This window comes from Pinus tabuliformis, chromosome J (genome assembly GCF_031772625.1).
Source record: "Pinus tabuliformis cultivar Carrire ecotype Pingquan chromosome J, CPIR1, whole genome shotgun sequence".
Lineage (NCBI taxonomy): Eukaryota > Viridiplantae > Streptophyta > Pinopsida > Pinales > Pinaceae > Pinus > Pinus tabuliformis.
The window spans coordinates 434780887-434790302 of NC_142295.1; positions in this window are offsets into that span (position 1 = coordinate 434780887).

Consider the following 9416-nt stretch of genomic DNA (forward strand, 5'->3'; position numbering starts at 1 on the left):
CATTTACGAGAATAGTCATCAATGAAAATCACATAATACCTTTGCTTCGCTGTGGATATTGTCGAGAATGGTCCGCACAAATCAGTATGAACTCGCTCTAAGATAGCCTCTGCTCGACTGTCTCGATCATGAAAGGAAGACTTGGTGTACTTTCGCAAGGTATAACCTTTGCATGTGTCAACTTGCTCAAGTTTACCTTTGGGAAGTCCTGTAGATATCTGATGCATTATCTTCAAAGCCCCATGATGCAAATGGCCCAACTGCCTATGCCACAACTTGCCAATGTCTTGGCTTTGCACCAATTCTTCTTTCATACTCAATGCTATACAATCATCTACCTCTAGTTTATAGAGATTCTTCACCCGAATCCCTATCCTCTTGGTCTGACTCGTGGCTATGTGTCTTAGGAATGCCTTTCCTTTACTGAAGACAACATCGTAGCCTTTGTCCTCCAACATCGCGACTGATACCAAGTTCTTCTTCAGTCTAGGCACATACATCACATCTGTCAAGGTGAGAGGAGCTCCATGCTCCCTCTGAAAAGCAACCGTGCCCACTCCTGAAACACTATACCTTCCATCGTCACCCATCTCTATGCACATCTTGAGGTATTTCTCCTCCAAGGCACTGAATAAATTTTTATCATCGGTCATGTGGAATGAGGCTCCACTGTCAAGATACCAGACAGAACCCATCATCGATGACACCATGCATGCGATGAGGGTAAAGTCCATTTTGAACTGAGAGGATAATGCCTCACCTTCTGTTCCTTTCGAGGATCCCTTCTTGGACTTCTTCAACGGGAAAGTCACATAATGTCCCATCTTGTGACAATTAAAGCATCTTACTTTAGACATGTCACCCTTCTTCCCTCCATGAGAAGAATTTGATTTGAAATGGGAAGCCTTCCCCTTCCCTTTCCTTGCCTTACTTGCTAAGGCCAGATTTTCTTCATCATCATTCTTGGATGATGAACCATCTCGTGTGCTCCTCCTGATCTCCTCCTACATAAGATCCAACCACCATCATTCCCAATCCAGCCCCTTCCATTCATAGAGTCCTGGTAGCTATTCCAACTCTTTGGAAGGCCAAGGAGAGTGAGGCTCACCATATCATCATCGACAGTAGTTATTCCCACACTCCCAAGCTCATCTCTGTAGGTGGTGAGCTTGTTCAGATATGTGGAAATAGTATCACCCTTCTCCATCTTAAGTTTTCGAAGCTTATCCTTGAGCGCCAATTTCCTCTAGTCACTATTGTTCTGGTAGAGGTCCTTCAATTTATTCCACATTGAAAATGGAGTATCCTTCCCATGGAGACTCGAGACAATATGGTATCGAACTCCCTCAAGGATGATCCATCTCGCCTTCGCCACACACTTCTTCCACTCAGACAACTCTTGTGCATTAGTTGAAGCTGGTTTTGGGATTTCTTGATCAATGAATTCCTTCAAGCCATTGTCTTCTAATACAGCCTCTATTCTTTCTTTCCATGATATGTAATTCGAGCTACCTTCCAAGGCATATTCGAGTCTCAAGCCATAGAACGCCATTGACCAACGAAGTATGATATGAATTCGATTTGCACCTGCAACCCCAAACTTCAAACTTCGAATTCTCCTCTCAGTATACTATTCACAGCTCTGATACCATGTAGAAAATCTATGATAGGTTAACCCGATAATGCAATAGAAATCAAAGCAGAATACTATAACCTATTTCTACTATCAATTTGCGGAAGCCTAAAGATCGAGTTGAACAATATAACCAGAAGAAGAAGAATCAATGGCACAATACACACGAAAATACTTTGGGGAAATTCTCAGATAAAAACCCCACACTATTATATTATCATACGTGGTGGAAATACATAGGAATTATACAAAACCTTAGCTCTCATAGCTAGCCAGCTCTCAGTACAATCCTCACAGATGCTCACAGGCAATCTTGGCTTCTCTCCAACCTTCTTCTCTGCCCTCCAAGCTCCTATTTCCTTGCACTATTCCTTGTGGATGATTAGCCTAGTACCAAGTGGAAAAACAAGCCTTTAAAACTGCGCAATCCTCAAGGATGAATCCTTGACTGCATGCATGAGTTTTCTCCATGAGAAAACACATGCAACTGATAGTACACTGTCCTTGAACATTAATCTCAACTGGGTCTTTTTCAGAATAGACATGGACGAGTTTCTGATGAGGGAATCTTCAGTTAACTGGAGTAGCACTAGTTGAGTGCATTAATGCATCAATTGACTATTAACTCACTATTAGTTCCTCAAATAGTTTGGAAGTAATTTAACTGAACTTAACTCAGTAAACTGAGTTAACTAATTACAACTCAAATATAACTCAATGTTGGGCATGGAATCCCCCCCGAAGAATGTTTTGGGGCTCAAAGCCCATTTTTTGACCAAATGATGTTGTAAAACCCCGCTAATTGCAGGCGCGGAAGTATGTTAAGAGTCATAGGGTTGTCCGCCCTAGTTTGTAATGTATGTTGACCTACCCATGGTCCGTATACCATGAGATTGTATAAATAGAGCGAGGCTCTAAGTGTAAAAGAGAGCGAAGTAGAGGATAGAGAACAAGTCTAAGGGATTGAGTCATAAGTGTCTAAGTGTGTCTTTGGGTCGTAAAGTAGGAGAAGGCTCTGCAGCTGAGTGCGCAGAGGCCTAGTTGTCCACAGCTGAGTGCGCAGGGCGGAGTCGAGTTTGTAACCAAAGAAGAGAACAATAAAGAGAATTTTTATCCAAATTCTGTATATCTGTTCTTGAGTTATTACATGTTTGATATAAATTGCAAATATACTATTTATTTATTGCGCGCACTTATATGAATGATTTATATTGCTAAGTATACTTTACACATGCAAGTAAGCTAGCTTAATCAACTAACGTTGGAATACTAGTAAGGACTTGGGTAATAACAACGTTTGGCCCTCGAGTAGGGCTGCACGAAGGCAACATTTCACACTGCGAGGTATGGGTAAGTGCGCGTAGCGATGTGCGTGCAGGGTTGAACCACAGACCACTTGAACTCATTAGACATCTCCAAGGTGCATAAACCTGGTTCTAGCACCCTCCCATACTACTTCGGGTGAGACCTCAATCCACTCTCTGCAGACTGTTGCCGAAAGGGCCAGTAGTACTAGGATTTTTTTGGCTAAATCACCTCCGAACCTGGGTCACGCCCCAACAAGCCAACAAATGGTTTCGTTTCCGGGACCAGGATCTGCATAAGAGATGTCTGATGTCGTGTCACTGGAATCCAACAAAGAAAGAAATTGAAGGGTGGTTGGACAAAAAAATTCACGAGTTCGCCGCTCAGGAAAACATGAATCCATGAGTATCAAAGGAACAATGGTTAGAGCACTACGCATATACGGAAATCCACGAAATTTTCTTTGCATCCTTCCCCTCTGGTCGATAATGCTCCGCCTTACTATCGGGTATGTGATGCTCTTCATGAGGAGGCTACTTGTCCCATCGTTAGAAGAATTTTGGATAATGGAATGTTCGGGCGGGGTGGGGGGTGATCAAATAAATGTAGTGGGTAACAATTTTCCTTTGTCTATGAACGATTGGATGGAGGTTAAGGAAAATAGTGGAGATGTTATGCATCCCTCGTTAGCTTTTGGTATAAATAACCTTGAAAATGAAGATGACATTTTGGCTAAGTTATATGGCGAAAAACCCTCTCCAGAGAAAATCATGGAAATTGCTAGAGATAAAGGTTTAACTTATCAGAGAAGGGATAAAGATTAGAGCGGGAATCAAATTCCCCCTCGAACTTTTAACCCTGGTTTAAACTCTGGATTAGATGTCGATTTGGGAAGTTGGTTTAATAATGCGAAAATCTGGGTTCATGTCTCTGAGATTGTGAAAATCTCTTCCTAGAGAGATAAGTTACTAAAAGCTATTCAAGGTCCTCAAGCAAATATTTCTCAACAGAAAGCCCCGGAGGTTGATTATCATGATGCTTCCATATATTTGCAAATTTTAGATTTGGATAACAAGGATCATCATCCCTTCTTTATCACCTTGATGGTTAATGGATATAAATTGAATAATTGCATGCTGGATGCTGGGGCATTAGCTTGTGTCATGACTAAGAAGGTCATGGAACAACTTAATTTGAAAGTTTCTAGGCCTTACTACAATATATGTGCCATGGATTCTAAGAAGATTGAAGTTTATGGTTTGATCAAATATTTACAAGTTCATTTATCAGTTTACCCTGACATTATGATTGTTATGGACATTGTTCTTGTTGATGTGCCTGATGCTTGGGGTGTGCTTTTATCTAGAAAATGGGCCTCTAATCTAGGAGGAAGTATTCAAATGAATTGGTCATATGCTATGATTCCTTCTCCTAGAGGTGATGGTTTTGTGAGACTTAATAGAGACCCTGAGAGAAAATTCCATGTTGAATATCCTAAGATACATCATAACGAGATAATTAAAGAACAATCCGACATTGGGAATTATGCTATCATGTCCTATTTCATAGTTCCTCCTGATGATAAGGTTGATAAAAAGATTAGGGATCTCAATGATAAAGTTTGGTATATGTATTTTGATGGTGCATCGTCTAGGCATGGTAAAGGTGCAGGAATAGTGTTAAAATCACCCCTTGGTCATATTTTAAAGTTTTCCTATCGATTGGAATTTGAAGCAACCAACAACGTCGCTGAATATGAAGCTTTGTTGTTGGATCTTGAGTTGGCAAAGGCTTTGAGAATCAAGTTGCTTAGCATTAAGGGGGATTCTGACTTAATTATCATGCAGCTTAAAAATAAATTTACATGCAAAAATCAAAGGTTAAAGAACTATCGAAATGTTGTGTGGGATAGTATGGAATACTTTGATGCCCTTGATCTTGAAGCTATCCCAAGAGAGAACAATGGTTTGGCAGATGAACTTGTCGTCGCTGCTTCTACTTTGCAATTGTCTGATGGGCTAATTGAGTATAAGATTAAAATGGAAGTTATATTTAGACCTTCTATTCCAGATAACTCAGAGCATTGGCAAGTCTTTAATGATGAAAAGCAAGTGATTCGTTTTCTTGATAATTTGGATGAGTTTGAAAATTTTCGAATAAATTCTGAGGAGGATGGATCTAATAATCATGAGCATATCATAAATCCTACTCCTAGGAATGTGGTTTATTTAGAACAATACTTTGATAGGCATTATGCCACAAAGTTGAAAGAGGAAAATAAAGTGGATCCAGGCGAATACATCAAGGTAAACATTGGCAATCCTATGAACCCAAAGATTGTTAAAATTGGTAAGGGTACTAATGTTGAAGAAAGAAAAAAGTTAACTAATTTACTTCACGAATATCGAGATGTTTTATCATTTTCTTATGATGAATTAAAAGGTTATAGGGAGGATGTCATGGAACACAATATCCCTTTGAAAGATGAAAATGCTAAACCCTTTTGTCAGAAGCTTAGGCAGATTAATCCTAAGTTAGCCCCTTTGGTTCAAAAAGAGTTTTTGAAGATGTTTGCAGCATGAATTATCGCTCAAACAAGGCATTCAACATGGTGTTCCAACCCAGTGATTGTTAGGAAAAAGAACGGTACGATAAGGCTTTGTGTCGACTTTCGAAACCTTAATCTAGCATGTAAGAAAGATAATTACCCTTTGCCAAACATGGAGACTCTGTTGCAAAGAGTAACTGAATCTGGAATGGTGTCATTACTATATGGTTTTTCTGGGTATAATCAGGTATGGGTTAAAAAAGAGGATCGCCACAAGACTACATTCACCACACCATGGGGTACTTTCGAATATATTAGAATGCCTTTTGTACTAACCAACGCTGGGGCTACTTTTCAAAGGGCTATGGATTATGCCTTCAAGGGTTTAATTGGGAAATTTATCGAAATTTACCAAGATGATCTTACTGTTTTTTCTAAGGATGGTATTAGTCATATAAGCCATCTTAGGAAAGTTTTTGATAGATGTAAAGAGTATGGGATTTCTTTAAATCTGACTAAGTCTTTTTTTGGAGTAACCGAAGGGAAATTACTTGGTCATATCATTTCTAAAGATGGAATTAAGATCGATCCTGAAAGAGTAGAGGCAATCCAAAAGATTCCTCTTCCCCATAATCTTAAGTCCCTTCAGTATTTTCTTGGAAAAACAAATTTTCTTAGAAGGTTTATTCCAAATTACGTAGAAGTAGCTAAGCCTATTCAAAGTCTTATGAAAAAAGATGTAAAATTTGTTTGGCAAGAATACGGCAAAAAGGCTTTTCAGGAAATCAAAGGCGCTATTGCAAGAGCCCCTCTCTTAGTTAGTCCTGACTACTCTAAGGATTTCATGATTTTCTCTTTCGCTTCCGAGGATACCATTGCTGGTGTCTTATTGCAGAAAAATAAAGATGGTCACGAGCAGCCTATTTCTTTCATGAGTAGAGCGCTTCAAAATTCTGAATTAAATTACAATACCATGGAAAAGCAAGCCTATGCCTTAGTCAAATCTCTTAAGCATTTCAAAACTTATGTGGGTTATTCTAAAATCATTGCTTTTGTCCCACATTCTATTGTTAAAGATATATTAACTCAAACTGATTTCTTAGGGACTCGTGCTAGGTGGGTTACTAAAATACAAGAATATGATTTAGAGATTAGACCCACCAAGCTAGTCAAAGGCTAAGGCTTGGCTCAAATGTTGACCGAATGTAATGAAAAGGCTCTTGGTTTGATTTGTCTTAATGATCTATCTTTGCCTGAGCTGCAGAGATTAGGAGAGTATGAATGGTACAAGGACATTGTTTATTACCTGATAAATCTTACATGTCCTAACCATTTAGTCGTTCATACGAGAAGGGCTCTTAGATTAAAAGCCACTAAATATTGCCTCATGAAGGATGGCCTTGGATGGAGAAATCCTGAGGGCATAATACTTAGGTGTGTTGATGAAATTGAGTCCAAAAAGTTAGTTTCTGAGTTTCATTTAGGATTTTGTGGTGGTCATTATGCTGCTAGAACTACTGCCCACAAAATTATGAGAGCTGGTTATTATTGGCCTTAAATTTTTTATGATGTGCATAAGTTTGTTAGAAGTTGTCAAGCTTATCAACTATTCACTGGGAAATAGAAGCTTTCTACCCTGCCCTTACAACCTGTTGTTGTGGAGGCACCTTTTCAGAATTGGGGCCTGGACTTCATTAGGAAGTTTCATGAAAATTCTAGCAATGGCTACTCATGGATTTTGACTGCTACCAATTATTTCACTAAATGGGTTGAAGCCATCCTTGCTAATAATGCCACTGAAAAGGTCATTATGGAGTTCATTGAAAATAATATCATTACTAGATTTGGTGTCCCTACTAAGATCACGACTGATAATGCCAAGGCTTTTAGTTCTTTAGAATTTTTGTCTTTTTGTTTTAAGTATGGAATTGTCTTATCTCATTCATCAAATTACTATCCTCAGGGTAATGGTCTGGCTTAATCAAGTAAAAAAAAATCTCAGAACCATTATCAAGAAATAGTAAGAGATAATAAGAGATCATGGGATAGCAAAATCAAGTATGCTTTATGGGTAGATAGGATCACTAAAAAGAAAGCTACTGGTAAATCTCCCTTTGAATTGGTTTATGGCTTGGATGTAACCTTACCTATGCACCTGAAATTTCTAGCTTATCAGCTCCTTCAGCATTTTTCTACTAATAAAGATGTTGTTCAAAATAGAGTTGATCAGATTGTGGAGTTAGATGAAGCTCGTAGGACAACTTTTGATACTATATGTAAAAGTCAATCTAACATTAAGAAAAGCTTTGATAAATCCTCTCGATCTAGATCTTTGCAGGTTGGAGATATGGTACTTCTTTGGGATCACAAGAATGAAAAACCAGGAAAACATAAGAAGTTCGACAGTTTGTGGCTGGGACCATACATTATTCGAGATATTGTTGGACCAAACTCATTCCACTTGAGCAGATTGGATGGCGAACCACTTGATTTACCTGCAAATGGCCAAATGCTCAAGTTGTTCTTCAAAGATGATATCTGATGCCATGGGGCATCCTCTGTATCGTATTTCTAACCCTGCTCCTTGTTTTTTCAACATTTTCAGTTATGTTTTAGAATTAGATTTACTTTTCATGTTACTAGATAGTTAATAAATGAAGAGCTTATATCTTTCCTATGTTTAATGTTATATGATGATTTTTGGATGGACGCTACTTATGTTTTTTTGTGTGTTGCGTGGATGCAGATTCTGGATTCTCACATTCCTACAGTGCAGCAACGTGTCCCCAAGTAGAGCCAGATGTTGACCACTACGTGTCAAGTACTGATAGAAGTACAACCCCTTTTTTCGCAAAAGGGGTAGCGCTTGATCGATGTGTCTATGCCATTCGACTATCATCATCAGCTTGATCATGTTATTTTGTAAACCCAATCTGCATGTGTAAATTGTAAATAATCTTAGCAGATCTGTGTCATGTATGTAATTTCCTAGGTAAACCTAATCTTCTAGTGATGATCTACGTTTCGGAAGGTTTTTTGTGTCACCGATCCATGATCGGCAGAGTTTTCCTTCAACCTAACCCCAAAGCTGGAATGTATTTTATCACCAGAATGTTAGGGGAGTCCTAGTGTGCTAGATTGAGTCTATGTAAAAGTGATTTGGGAATAATCCTAACCATTTGGTTAGGTTATTTTATTACAAATTGCTTGATCTGCTAGATTATGTTTGTGTCGCAGAGCTGGGTAGTCTATGAGGGTCTATGTCAAATGGGCTTTTCCCCTTGAGATGTAGAAATGTAAAAATCATGATGTAAAGTGTCTTGAGGGTTAGAAAAATATTTTATCCCCTCATAAATCCTAGGTCCTAGGTAATTTTAATTTTTCCAAAGGCTAAATTCGAGGGTCCTTTAAAAAATTAAATTTTAAAAGGTCCAGGGACTAAGGTTAAATGATTATTTTGCTAAATTTTAGGCCCTTCGTCCCTTGGGTTAAGTCAAAGTCAAATTTTTGAGGAAATTAATTCAAAAAATAAATTTTTGAATTAATTAAAATGCATTTAAATGATAATTTCGAATTTCCTCATTATTTTAATTTTGACGGATGAGATTAAAAGATATTTTGATCTTCATCGATGGTCGAGATCACTTTGACAAGGATCACTTGAACTAGCCGTTGGGAAATTTTTCTTTAAATAGGAAGTCAGTTGTCCATTGAGATCATTGGATCTGTGAGTCTTGTGCTAAAGAAAGCTCTCTTGTAATCATTTTTCATGTGCAATAAAGAAAGACTTTGGGGTTGAAATCTTGCTGGTGTTACTCTTCATGGAAATGTTGCAAGATGTTTTATTTTTGTGCATAGTTTTAATTTCAGCCATTGATGATAGCTTTATGAAGAGTGATTTTAAACATAGGTATCTTGTTTAGTCACTAG